The 14,190-nt window shown below is 45.9% G+C and overlaps 1 pseudogene; it reads left to right on the top strand.

Moving 5' to 3' along the window:
* The first annotated feature begins 5,171 nt into the window (after positions 1–5,171).
* On the top strand, positions 5,172–13,717 carry LOC134862797 (protein NLRC3-like; annotated as a pseudogene).
* The last annotated feature ends 473 nt before the right edge of the window (positions 13,718–14,190 follow it).

The following is a 14,190-nucleotide window of genomic DNA, read 5'->3' as shown; positions in this document are numbered from 1 at the left end:
CTAATTATACAGCCGCGGGAAAGAGACCACTCAATATTTCTTAAATCTTCATCTCTACGTGTATGGCAGCCATTCCAGTGTGTGTTGAATCCCAACACTGACACACAACTCCAGTATTTTATAGAATACAATAAATAAAACATCTAACTCAAAAGACGTACCTATACAAAACAAGAGGAACTGATGATGCTGAAGGGGTCTCTTAATTTTTCCCACGGCTGTATATACACATGCATAGTCAACATACACACACACACACACACACACACACACACACACACACACACACACACACACACACACACACACACACACACACACACACACACACACACACACACACACACACACACACACACACACACACACACACGTGCACACATTAAAAGACATAAATAAAAACAGTCAATATTTACAAAACAACACAGAAATAAAGTCACTTCAAATGTATGAGGATGAATATGTGTGTGTGTGTGTGTGTGTGTGTGTGTGTGTGTGTGTGTGTGTGTGTGTGTGTGTGTGTGTGTGTGTGTGTGTGTGTGTCTGGGGAGTGGGTGGGGGGGATGTTAAAGTCCAGGTCTAGTGGGAGGGAGGGGAGAGAGGTGGGAAGGAGGGGAGAGTTCCTCCTCCTGACAGCCTGGTGGAGAGAGTTGGTTTTTAGAATCCGTGTTTTCTGTTCATTTACATCAGAAACATTGCAAACGTTGAAACTGCAAACATAATCTGAGAGAAAATACGATTCCCTTTATGATTCTAGTCAAAGCTGCACAGAAACCAGCTTGTGTCTGTGTTTATGCTCACTTTGTTTCCCATTGAAAGAAACACGGTGGGCTTTTCCTTAATGTGCCCTCACTGAGTTGCTGCCATATCAACCCAACTTTTACAAGACTGCAGAAAACAAGTTGAGGCTGTTTCACTCAATCCAGTTAAACGATAAATAAGTGGCGTTAAATCTCCTGCAGTTACCCCTGCAGAGTGTTAACTCTAACGAGGTTTATGGACGGATGTGAGCACAGGCTCGAGCATTTCACAATCAGAAACTGTTTTATTGCAAAGGTTTACTGGAGCAAAGAACACTTGTGCTGCTCAGCTCGGGCGTAGGGATACATCATGTTTGAATGAATATTTACACAGTATTTTAACAAGCAAACCCTGCTGATCAGAATCAGAATCAGAAATACCAAATGTACTCACTACCACAGCCAAATACAATACAACATGAAGCAAAACATTAGGAATAAGAAGTATACAGATAGTAAATGCAACGTAATGGAATATTAGATAACATATAATATAAGAGTAGGATACAGTGTGCGTGTCGAAGGTCCCGTTCCACACCTATTTCATGGATATTGTGTTAAACTCTGATGTCCTCTGATCGAGTTTGTGGGAAATGCCTTGGATCGCTTATTTCATGCCATTCTAAAGTCTATGAAAAGCCTGGTAGAGAAAAGGCTGCTTGTCTCATGCATATTCAATATGTACATAAGCTTTGCCCTGATTGGATAAGCGCTACAGATGAGAACCCATCTGTCAACCTCCTGTTCCGTGTCACATTTTGTGCTGAAACTATGATATTTACAGACCTTGCATGGGTAGATTATCTCAGATAGGTATGTATCAATTATTCTTACAAACTAATCCTAATTTGCCGCAGCTGCTGTCATGGCGAATCCCCGGGTCTTGGAGTAGCAAAGGTCATGGTGAATCCACGTGGAGGTCATGTCAACACTGTTAGTAAAAGGTTGACCATTGCTCTCGTCACCTCAGCTGAATCAGAAATACTTTGCGTTGGGCTGTTCTTGTTCTCCACCAACCATATCTGGATATTTCTGCGGCGGTACGTTTAGCTTCCTGAAATGGAGTTATGTTAGACGGTGTAGTTGCTAGCTGCTTATTCTGACCAGATATGATAACTAGCTTCTAGCTAGTTCTACATTGACTGTTCATGCTAGCATTGACCAAATAGACTGAGTGCAACTCCAAACAGTCCAATAAAAGTGGTATACTTCCTGCAGGTGAAACGGTTGGCGACCGCCGTGATGGCACAGTTCCACTTTCAAAACCAACTTTGATACAAAGCCTCTTGTATTCCCCCAAAGTTGAGGAAGTCCTCTTCTTCAAAGTGCGACAAACACAGGACTGTTCTGGGACCATAGTGTTCTGGTATTCTTCAAAAATGACCTGTAGCCATGTATCCCTCAAATCAACATTCTGGGGCAAGGCATGCAGTGTAGAAGTTCTGTTCTGGCATTAAAAACACCGGATTTCGTTCTGCCTGGTTCTGTCAAAAGTTCTATGGGCGGTTACAGACCAAGTGGGCGCAGTCATGAATAATAATAAAGCTTGGCCACTGACGGAGACTTCAGATTGGCCCATATCTCCGCCTATTTTCTTTCATTGGCTATTGCATACAGCAGACAAGTTCCATAGTTTTCAAACCTACCATAGTTCATACACTCATATTGACCTGTCTAATGTCAAAACAACAGGGAAACACTTTGGAAGGTCCACTGTAGGTCCAGTTAACAGAGAGGCTATGGAGCAGTGAGAGGGGAATTATTGTGCAGTTATTTCAGAGGGCAGGAATGTGTTCCTGTACCATCACCAGCCACCTCCTCATCAGCTGATGGAGGAATGTAAACAGCAACAACAAGGCGCAGTGAAGCTCACGGCAGGTAGTGAGTGAAGTTTTCTTACATTTCTCGAAGAAGACAATCAACATGCAGAATTAATCTGTATGTAAACCCTGACACTTTACTCAGGCCGCATATCAATGTGATGCCATGTAGATGACAAGTGTCAGATGCAGTTCCTATTGTCTGCTATGCTGGGCGAGCGTCTGCTGTCTTTCTAAGACGCATAAGACATGACAATAAAAGCCGGGTGTTGGTGGATTAGGGAGTCAGTCAGTCAGTGAGTCTGAGAGAGAGAACGGAACAAAACATTCATAATGTTCATCCAGTCAAGCACAACAACAGAACACCAGAAACCAAGCAGGTTTTATCTTCGCCTCCTTGCACAAACCCAAAAATCCTGTTACACTCCGAGCTGAAGAAGAGCCCGGGTATAACGTACTACAACTAGTATTAGGAGCGGTGGAAACTGGAGAAAGCTCCTACCTATCCGAAGACTTTACTTTACTCTACTCACTCTTACTAATTCTTAATGCAACTTAGACTCTCCTCAGCTGAGTGGAGGACAGTGTTACAGTCCTGAGAAGGTCCTGGCTGTGCTTCTTCCGCCAGCGGAGCAAGACCTGACCCTTGTTCGGTCGCCATGTTGATTGTCTTCTTCGAGAAATGTGATTACCCATAATTCTAAGAATTCTGAAAAGTTACGAAAACTTCACAAACATTCCACGAGCATTCGGAATTCAAGATCCGTCGCTCGGACATGGCATCGGCCATTCTGAAAGGCGACGACTGTTTACGAGACGGAAATGTGCGTCGGCGCTAAATCGGCGCTCGGCAGTCGGCGTTTGATCGTTGAAGTGTGAACTGCTCAAGAGCGAGGTGAGAGACTCCCCGACGCCTCCCCGACGCCCGACTGATATCTAGCAAACTAAATATCTGGACCTGTCGGCGAGTCCAAATCCTGTAGTGTGAAAAGGGTTGTGCCTGGTAATGACAGCCAAGACACGGGGTGAGGGAAAGCCCCGGGGAGGAGCTGCACAACTTTCAAAAAAGAAGAAGCGTTGTCACAACAACAACAACAACAACAACAACAACAACACAACAAGTCGACACAGCTGCTTGAAACCTGATTTTGAACTGTAAAGCTGTAGCTAGGCTACACAACTCACTGAGGTTAACGTTAGCTGGTGTGCTAACAAGCTTAAGCAAAGTAACTCATTGACCGTTTCTAGGTAAAACATAATAACGTTCGAAACCCGCGTCATTTCCCGCGTCACTTCTCGCGTCACTTCTCGCGTGTTTTCGTGACAAAACGTAGTTTGGAGACCAGACAGACTCCTCGGGGGTTTCTCCTGGTGACAGATCGTGTAGTGTGTGAGCCCCTGTCGCCGTTCAATCGCACACCACAACGACTTCAACACTCCCGAGCGAGTTGTGTAGTGTGAACTGGCAAGCGATCGTACGACTTTGAAAGTGGTGTAGTCTGTGCAAGGCATAAGGAGGATAGATAGGGGATGGATGTCCGGGGGGTCTGCGGGGGACGAGTGGCAGGCAGCAGGCTGACACTGAGACTGAGATTTCTGATCCTCTCTTTTACTCTCCTTTTTTCTGGAGAGGAAGTAAAGGAACCAGAGCTCTGGATCTATTTGTTGTTGGAGGTGGAATATCTGACTCAGCAGCTTTTAGACGTGAAGACTCTATTATGTTCCTCTTCGCTCTGATGCAGGATTTTCACCTGAAAGTGGGCGGGGCTTAATTTATACCTGAAGTGACGTTAGAGCCTCAAGCTATATTTTACTATTAAACCCCTGAAAATGATTGGTATTTCTCCACATTTCATTCATTCATTTCAGTGATATGTGGTATGGGGCATGCTACCATGGGTGATCTGTTTGGTATTTGGAGAAAAACACTTCACAGACATGTTCTGTTCAGATGTTACAGGATGGTAACTTGTCCTGAGTTCTGTTCACATTCCATTAGTTTTACTTCAATAACGTCAGCTGGTTTTTACCTGCATGTCTGTTTCTGTCTTCCTGCAACTGTTTCACTTAGAGCAACTGGAAATCCCTGTATGATCACATTCCTCTGGTGAGGCTGGTTATGAAACTAGAGGAGGAGCTGCAGACAGGTGAGGGCGTTCAAGGTAAAGGATGGAGTCAGACTGCCAGACACCATTTTACAGCTCGACAGAGAGGACGAGGACAGGGTGAGTGTTACACCAGGCTCTGCTTTTTAACTCACATTTGATTTATGTCAGAAAATAAATCCAAGATAAAGAATCTGCCTCCTAGAGTCCGATGAGACTTTCTGGAGCATCACAGCTACATACCATGTGACAGCCTGAAGACTCTGCGGGATTCAAACCAAGCTCACCATTCTGAGGGTTTAATGTTGTGTGTGTGTGTGTGTGTGTGTGTGTGTGTGTGTGTGTGTGTGTGTGTGTGTGTGTGTGTGTGTGTGTGTGTGTGTGTGTGTGTGTGTGTGTGTGTGTGTGTGTTTGCCCAGTGTTACAGGTTTATCTCTCTGGAGAAGATGAGTGGTTTAAAAGCTGAGGAAGAGGACAGATCTCCAGTCTCCAGCTGTCTGTCTCTGAAGAGTGACGGGTCTAAAGTTATCCTCTAGACTTCAGGAATGAACCTGGACCCTCAGACACAGAGTAAGAGTCTCTACTGTAACCTGACCTGAAGAGATTCAGTTTCTGTGTTACCTGATAATCTCACCTGTTCTTTAATGATGGCAGTAAAGAAACTTGGTAGAGTTCAGCTCCAAAGTGTAATTGAACTCTTGATCCTTGGCATCCTCAGAGATAGTAAACAATCTACTACGACTTTCAGCAAATAAAATACCAACATGTAAAACGTTTCAAACATGAACTGTAGCATCAGAAACCAACAAGCACGACTCAAGAACTCTAGGAATGTTTGATCAGGTGAACAGTCAGAAGTCAGAATCTGCTCTTTAATGAACTAATGATGTGTGTAAAACATGTGTTGTTTCCACAGACAGAGAGCAGAGGCTCCAGACTCCAGCTGTCTGTCTCTGAAGAGTGACTGGTCTAAAATATTACCTATGGACTTCAGGAATGAGCCTGGACCCTCAGACACAGAGTAAGAGTTTCTACTGTAACCTGACCTGAAGACGATTCAGTTTCTGTGTTACCTGATAATCTCACCTGTTGTTTGATAACTACATGAGCGCAGTACATTTATAATCACAGTTTTAACAGAACCGCTGGACCTGAAAGGTAGAAGAAGAGCTGGATGATGATGGGAGTTCAATATCCCTGTAAGAGGAAAATGATGTAATTAAACAACTCCACGGTGGCAAAGCTGATGAGACATGTCATGGCTGACATGTCTCATCACCACTGCATGGAGGTCGGAGAACAGGAGGAGTGGCATGCCAAGGTGGTGTTTCCACTGTTCAAACAAGGTGAAATGAAATTTACTCTAAGGAGTTAGAAAGGATCGTCCTGCTGAAAGTCGAACCCCAGAAGTACAATTCTGAATCCGTCCTGATTGTGGAAGGACAAACCAGCTTTTTAGTTTTGCAAGAATCCTGGAAGGGGCCTGGGGATATGCCTATCAAGTACTCATGTGTTTTGTGGATTTTGAGAAGGCATATTATCGGGTTCCCCGGGAGATACTTTGCGAGGTGTTGCAGGAGTATGGGTTGAGGGTGTCACTGATCAGGGCCCTCCACCTTCTGGATGCCCAAAGCAAGAGCTGTGTCCCGATCCCGGGCAATAAGTCAGACTTGTTTCCGTGGAGGAAGGGGTCTGCAGCTTAGTCCTTCAGCACTCATTGGAACGAGTGTGAAGCGACTGGGATGAGGATCAGCACATCTAGAACTGAGGCCATGTAGGGAATGAGTGTTCACCCCAAGTGAAGGAGTTCAAGTATCTTGGGGTCTTGTATTTGAGTGAGGGAAGAGATGGGTCGAAGAATCGAATGGAGAGGGAGCTTTACCAAACAGAGAGCTGAGCCAGAAGGCAAAGCTCTTGATATAAAGCTCCATGTTCATCCTACCCTCACCTGGTCATGAAGGGGAAGTCTTTACCGAAGGAACCAGATTGCAGAAACAGCCGGAGGAAATGGGTTTTCTTTGGCATCTCCCCTTAGGGACAGGGAGAGAAGTTCAGTCTTCTGGGAGGGACTAGGATTAGAGCCACTGAACCTTCTAGTTGAAAGGTCACAGTTGGGGTGGTTTGGGCCGCAAGGAGGCCACCTGTGTGCCTCCTTGCGGAGGTTTTCCAGGCAGGTCCTTTTCCCTGCCCATATACCCCCAGTCTTGAGAGGTAGCGAGGCCTTTGATAGAACTGGTTACCCCCCGACTTTGGATAAGCGGTAGAACATAGATGGATGGATAAAGACCTCTATAATCTCAAACTAGAACTTGCCTCCTTGTTGTACGGTTGGTGAAATCCTCCACCACTGATGTAAAGTGCTGTAAAGGATGTGTTCATCTCCACAGAAGGAAGAGGAAAGGTCCTGTTCCTGTGGAGGAGCAGCTGTCCAGCTGTGCTTTCTGTCAGGACGTCCTGAAGGATCCAGTCTCTACCAGCTGTGGACACTGGTTCTGCAGACAGTGCATCACCTCATACTGGGAGCAGGGACCTCCATCAGGAGACCCCTCCTGTCCCCAGTGTGGAGAAAGATGCAGCATTATACAAAGTAAGTCTAAACATCTCTCTGCTGGTGTCTTTGGATTGTTCCTGTTCACTTTCATTACTCTCTCATGGTTCTTCTCTGTCAGCAGATGGTCTGCAGGAGGTTTTAGAGGAGCATAGGATCAGTCTGAGGAGGAGATGTGAACGTGTGACTGAAGGAACTGATGGAAGTGAAACCCTCCTCAACAGGATCTTCACTGAGCTCTACATCACACAAGGACGGAGTGAAGAGGTTAATACCCAACATGAGGTGAGGCAGCTGGAGACAGCTTCCAAGAAGGAGCCCCTCCATGACGCTCCAATCAAGTGCCAGGACATCTTTAAAGCATTACCTGACCAGCAGACCCACATCAGAGCGGTCCTGACCAACGGCGTCGCTGGAGTTGGAAAAACCTTCTCAGTGCAGAAGTTCACTCTGGACTGGGCCGAGGGTTTGGAGAACCAAGAGGTCAGTCTGGTGATCCCGCTATCCTTCAGGGAGCTGAACCTGATCAAAGCTGAGCAGTACAGTCTTCTCAGGCTGCTCCATGTTTTCCATCCAGCCTTACAGAAGGTCACAGCAGAGCAGCTGGCTGTCTGTAAAGTGCTGTTCATCTTTGACGGCCTGGATGAAAGCAGACTCTCTCTGGAGTTCAGAAACAGTGAGGTTGTGTCTGATGTCTCACAGCAGTCCTCAGTCAACGTGCTGCTGACAAACCTCATCAGGGGGAAGCTGCTTCCCTCGGCTCTTGTCTGGATCACTTCCAGACCTGCAGCGGCCAATCAGATCCCTCCTGAGTGTGTGGACAGGGTGACAGAATTACGAGGCTTCACTGATGCCCAGAAGGAGGAGTACTTCAGGAGGAGATCCAGGGATGAAGAACAGTCCAGCAGAATCATCTCTCACATCAAGAGCTCCAGGAGCCTCCACATCATGTGTCTGATCCCAGTCTTCTGCTGGATCACTGCTGCAGTTCTGGACCACATGTTGATTACAGACCAGAGAGGAGAGCTGCCCAAGACCCTCACTGACATGTACTCACACTTCCTGCTGGTCCAGACAAAGAGGAAGAAGCAGAAGTACCATGAGGGACATGAGATGAGTCCACAGCAGCTGACGGAGGCTAACAGGGAGGTTCTTCTGAAGCTGGGGAGGCTGGCGTTTGAACATCTGGAGAAAGGAGACATCATGTTCTACCAAGAAGACCTGCAGCGCTGTGGTCTTGATGTCACCGAGGCCTTGGTGCACTCAGGAGTCTGTACAGAGATCTTCAAAAGAGAGAGTGTGATCTTCCAGAAAACAGTCTACTGCTTTGTTCATCTGAGCGTCAGGAGTTCCTGGCTGCAGTCTACATGCTGCACTGCTACACCAACAGAGACACAGCAGGTACTGAAGGACTTCCTGCAGAGAGACTATAACAGCAGGTATAGCGAGGGATCAGGATTACCCATCCCTTGATATCTTCCTGCAGAGAGCCATGGAGAAATCCCTTAGAAGTGAAAATGGCCACCTGGACCTGTTTGTCCGCTTTCTCCACGGCCTCTCTCTGGAGTCCAACCAGAGACTCTTAGGAGGCCAGAAGGGTCGCAAAGACAACAGACCAGAAATTATCCAGAGACTCTTCAGAGGCCAGAAGGGTCGCAAAGTCAACAGACCAGAAATCATACAGAGAGCCATCAAGAACCTGAAGGAGATGAGCAGTGATGAAATCTCTCCTGACAGGAGCATCAACATCTTCCACTGTCTGACAGAGATGAAGGACCACTCAGTACATCAGGAGATCACAGAGTTCCTGAAGTCAGGGAACAGATCAGAGAAGAAGCTCTCTGAGATCCACTGCTCAGCTCTGGCTGACATGCTGCAGATGTCAGAGGAGGTTCTGGATGAGTTGGACCTGAAGGAGTACAACACATCAGAGGAGGGACGACGGAGACTGATTCCAGCTGTGAGGAACTGCAGGAAGGCAGAGTAAGTCCAGATGAGATTAACTTATAAATCAGTGAAGATCAGAAGTTCACTTCTTCAAATTAACACGATAACATTTCTGCTGTTTCAAACACTGAGAGCAAAATGAAGTGAACTTTATTCTATTCATTAGAATAATTTACATTCAGCCGTTTCTGCTGCTCTTCATATTCCTTTGTGTGATGGAGGCGACATGTCATCAGATGGAGGGCTTTAGAGGTTTGATCACAGCAGCAGTATTTCACAGTGAATGCATTTCAGTGATTATAACAGTGCTGGAGTTTCTTCATCATTATACCTGATCTGTTTACCACAACGCTCTATAGAGTACAGATCTGACAGGCTGAGAATGAACATAGAAACTCAGTAATATATGAAGTGGACTAACAGTGAATGTTCATCACTACATGATGATGTTTCTCATCAAATGCATGAAGGTAATATAATGTTTCATCTTCCTGTGAATAACTCTCTCTGTAATATGTGTCCTGACAGACTAGCTGCCTGTGGTCTCTCAGAGACTCACTGTGAAGTCGTGGCCTCAGCTCTGAAGTCTGACCCCTCCCATCTGAGAGATCTGGACCTGAGTATCAATGATCTGCAGGATTCAGGAGTGGAGCTGCTGAGTTCTGGACTAAAGAGTCCAAACTGCAGACTGCAGACTCTCAGGTCAGTTCACTGACTGTAGTTCATTTAGTATTTCTGTATTTAAAATGTGTCTGAGAACAAAGACGTTCATTTGTTCCAGTTTTTCCAAATGGTTGAATATGAATGAGAATAACAGAGAGGAGGTGAATGTGTGACGGACAGTGCTCCAGCTTCCACAGACTCACTCTGTGCTCCATGAGTCGCTGAAGATGCTGTCAGTACTGATGAGCTGTGTGAGGGAGAGGAAGGAGCTGTTGAAGATCTGAGGAGAGAAACTGCTGCAGAGACTTTGAGCTTGGATTATCATGGATCTACATCTTTCTGGACTCTGACCTCTAAACCTTCTTCAGCTCTGAACAGATTATTAAACCTTCAAACTCACTTCATGTTTTCTTTATTCAGTCTGAGGGACTGCAGTCTGTCAAAGATCAGCTGTGCTGCTCTGGTCTCAGCTCTGAAGTCCAACCCTTCCCATCTGAGAGATCTGGACCTGAGTTACAACCCTCTGCAGGATTCAGGAGTGGAGCTGCTGAGAGATCTTCTGGAGAGTCCTCTCTGCAGACTGCAGACTCTCAGGTCAGTTCTCCATCTCTCTGTGCTGAGATTAATATTTGCATCGTTTTTTATTACGCAGCCTGGCCTACAATTATGTTCAGAGTAACATACTGTAAATGCAGTGAACTTCCAAGGAAAATCTTGCCTGTCTGCCTTATTCAAGAGTGGGTTATTGAACCCGAAGCCTCTTGCTTCAGCCCCATAAGACCGCAGAGTCTTCCCCTCGATTCCTCGACTACAGTCTGGGAGCAGAGCAGGAAAGTTCAAATGAATGCCATCTTTGCTGTAACTTTTACACATTTAGAGCAATACAGTAGATCATTAACCCTGTGAGTTTCAGTGTTTGGGCAAGTCTGTTGAGTGAAACGTCCTCTAGAGTCTAGACCAGGTCCTCTGACTGTCAGGTGTTCTCAGCCAAGAGCAGGAAACTAAGTAATCGAAGTGGGGAGGATTCTCCTTGATCTTCCATTAGACTGTCCTAGTGATGTTAGCCTCTGAGGGATTAGAGCTGGCCCCATGTGTGCTTCACGTTACAGCTGCATCAGGTTTTTAAATAAATGAAATAAAAGTCAAATAAATAAATGTAGAGCGGACCCCAGATACTACACGTAACGCTATTCGTCTAAAGAGGTCTTGGTCGATCAATTTCTAATTAGTCTGTTGGTCGCATGAAGAACAACAAACACCCTCCCTCTGGCGCTGCATGGACTCTGTCCTCAAACTTCATTCAGCGCTGAGCCTGGTCATTGAGGTCATTGTGTCGGGCCGGAATCTAAAGTGTGGGATCATTACGAGTGTTTAAAGGACGAACCCGAGAAGGTGATTTTCAAACTCCTCGGGCAAATATTGGCCTTCCACATGCAGGCCCCCGCAGCAGATCTTAGCCGGTTTCATTGACTCGGAGCAGGTCTCTGAGTTCCTCATAGTATCAGCCTGGGAGGCTAGCAGCAGCCTAGTCTAATATACATCTATTTAGACCTATTATAACTCTGACCTCAGAAAAACAGAACAGTTTCATCTCATGATGAGGGGGTAATGTGCGGAGGTATTTCTGCCAAAAGTGCGTGTATGATCACCGATCATCACAGACGATTTCACATTATCGCTAACGGGAGGGGCGCTGTGTCTCATGCGCTAAGCTTGATAAAAATATTAATGATCATAAACGTACGACGACTAGTCGACTCATTGCTATAACTGACGACTACTCGTCTCCTGAAAACACTTTAGCCGAGGGCAGCCATAAATAAATGTTTTTATCAAACAATAAAGATTATATTCAGCCTCGAACTCACTTCATGTTTTCTTTATTCAGTCTGCGGCGCTGCAGTTTGTCAGGGATCAGCTGTGCTGCTCTGATCTCAGCTCTGAAGTCCAACCCCTCCCATCTGAGAGATCTGGACCTGAGTCACAACTACTACCTGCAGGGTTCAGGAGTGGAGCTGCTGAGAGATCTGACTGAAGAGTCCAAACTGCAGACTGCAGACTCTCAGGTCAGTTCACTGACTGTAGTTCATTTAGTATTTCTGTATTTAAAATGTGTCTGAGAACAAAGACGTTCATTTGTTCCAGTTTTTCCAAATGGTTGAATATGAATGAGAATAACAGAGAGGAGGTGAATGTGTGACGGACAGTGCTCCAGCTTCCACAGACTCACTCTGTGCTCCATGAGTCGCTGAAGATGCTGTCAGTACTGATGAGCTGTGTGAGGGAGAGGAAGGAGCTGTTGAAGATCTGAGGAGAGAAACTGCTGCAGAGACTTTGAGCTTGGATTATCATGGATCTACATCTTTCTGGACTCTGACCTCTAAACCTTCTTCAGCTCTGAACAGATTATTAAACCTTCAAACTCACTTCATGTTTTCTTTATTCAGACTGAGGACTGCAGGTTGTCAGAGATCAGCTGTGCTGCTCTGGCCTCAGCTCTGAAGTCCAACCCTTCCCATCTGAGAGATCTGGACCTGAGTTACAACCCTCTGCAGGATTCAGGAGTGGAGCTGCTGAGAGGTGTTCTGGAGAGTCCTCTCTGCAGACTGCAGACTCTCAGGTCAGTTCTCCATCTCTCTGTGCTGAGATTAATATGAGAGAGTTGTGTTGACTCTGAGCTGCAGACATCAGGCTGATATTACACTGATCCTCTCTGAGTATCTGAATGCTCAGTCTCCATCAAGGTTGAATGAATTATATAAAAGAATAAATGATTCTATTAAAACTATCAAACAATAAAGATTATATTCAGTGTTTGCCTTTTCCAACATTTCTAAGAAGGTCCATGATGCTGAAACTGAAGAGTTCAAACTCACTTCATGTTTTCTTTATTCAGACTGAGGAGCTGCAGTCTGTCAGAGATCAGCTGTGCTGCTCTGGCCTCAGCTCTGAAGTCCAACCCCTCCCATCTGAGAGATCTGTACCTGAGTCACAACACTCTGCAGGATTCAGGAGTGAAGCTGCTGATAGATCTTCTGGAGAGTCCTCACTGCAGACTGCAGACTCTCGGGTCAGTAAGGGGTCTCTGCTGGTTCAGCAGTTCTGTGTGGGGGGGTTGATGTGTTCTCACACTGAGTAATCCCTCCAGTTCTTCCTTCCAGACGTAGCCTAGCTTAGCACAACTCATCCTGCTCCCCATTCTCTGCAGCTTCTTATGTATTTGATCTCATTCTTCCACAAACATCATAATGTGAGCTTACAATGCAGATCCACATTTCAGTCAGTGAGCAGCTCTTTGATGGATATCCAGGATCTCCCAGAGGAGTGAGTCTGTGTGGTTCTCCTGTCCTGTGTTTGTTTCTAGAATAATGAGCAGCTATTTCCTGTAAGCTGAGAGCTGTGGCACTCAGTCGTAGTGTTTGCAGAGAAGATATGATGGGATGTAAAGCATGAGATCAGTCAGGACTCTGAAGCTGACTCAAAGAACAAACACTGATTTTAGACCTGATCCAGAACTGTTGGGTTGTGTTCATCCCTACAGGATCAGAGGAGAGACGATCAGAGCCAAGATCCAGAAGAGCTGTGAGTACTGAAACCATATCCTCCATTCATCAAGATATTCTACATTAAACTCTGATCTGAAATGAAACATATGGACCTGTTCCATCTTGTTTCAGCTCTCTTCAATCTTTGTAGCTGCTAATGTTTCTCTGTTCATGTTTGATGATTCTTTCTCTGCCTCTTCTTCCCTCCATCAGGAGACTCCGATGTGAACAGGAAGTGAAAGTGTGTGGGGGGGGGGGGAGGAGGAAGAAGAAGAAGATGAAGGAGGGGGGGAGGAGGAGGAGGAAGAAGAAGATGAAGGAGGAGGAGGAAGAGGGGAAGAAGATGAAGGAGGAGGAGGAGCAGAAGTAGGAGAAGGAGAAATGACGTGTGAAGTATATTTAAAATGGTTTCACCGCTGAATAAAATGGAATCAGAGAATCATAATCCATAACAGCAAAGAGCCAAAGACAGCTGATTTTCTGAACAAATATTACACTCTCGTCTCCCCCCTCTCCTCCTCCTTGACTCCTCTGTGTGCATTTTAGCGATTTCGATGTCCTTCAGCATGCCGTGTCTCGATCGATTTCCGGGTCAAGTCATGGAGGAGAGAGAAAGAGGAGGGAGGAGAGAGGAGACAGAAGAGAGGAAAGAGGAGAGAGGAAAGAGGAGGGAGGAGAGAGGAAAGAGGAGAGAGGAAAGAGGAGGGAGGAGAGAGGAGGGAGGAGGGAGAAGACAGAAGAGAGGAAAGAGGAGGGAGGAGA

Source organism: Eleginops maclovinus, chromosome 4 (genome assembly GCF_036324505.1).
Source record: "Eleginops maclovinus isolate JMC-PN-2008 ecotype Puerto Natales chromosome 4, JC_Emac_rtc_rv5, whole genome shotgun sequence".
Taxonomy (NCBI): Eukaryota; Metazoa; Chordata; class Actinopteri; order Perciformes; family Eleginopidae; genus Eleginops; species Eleginops maclovinus.
The sequence above is the reverse complement of the archived record's forward strand: the minus strand, read 5'-3'. Positions and strand labels throughout refer to the sequence as shown.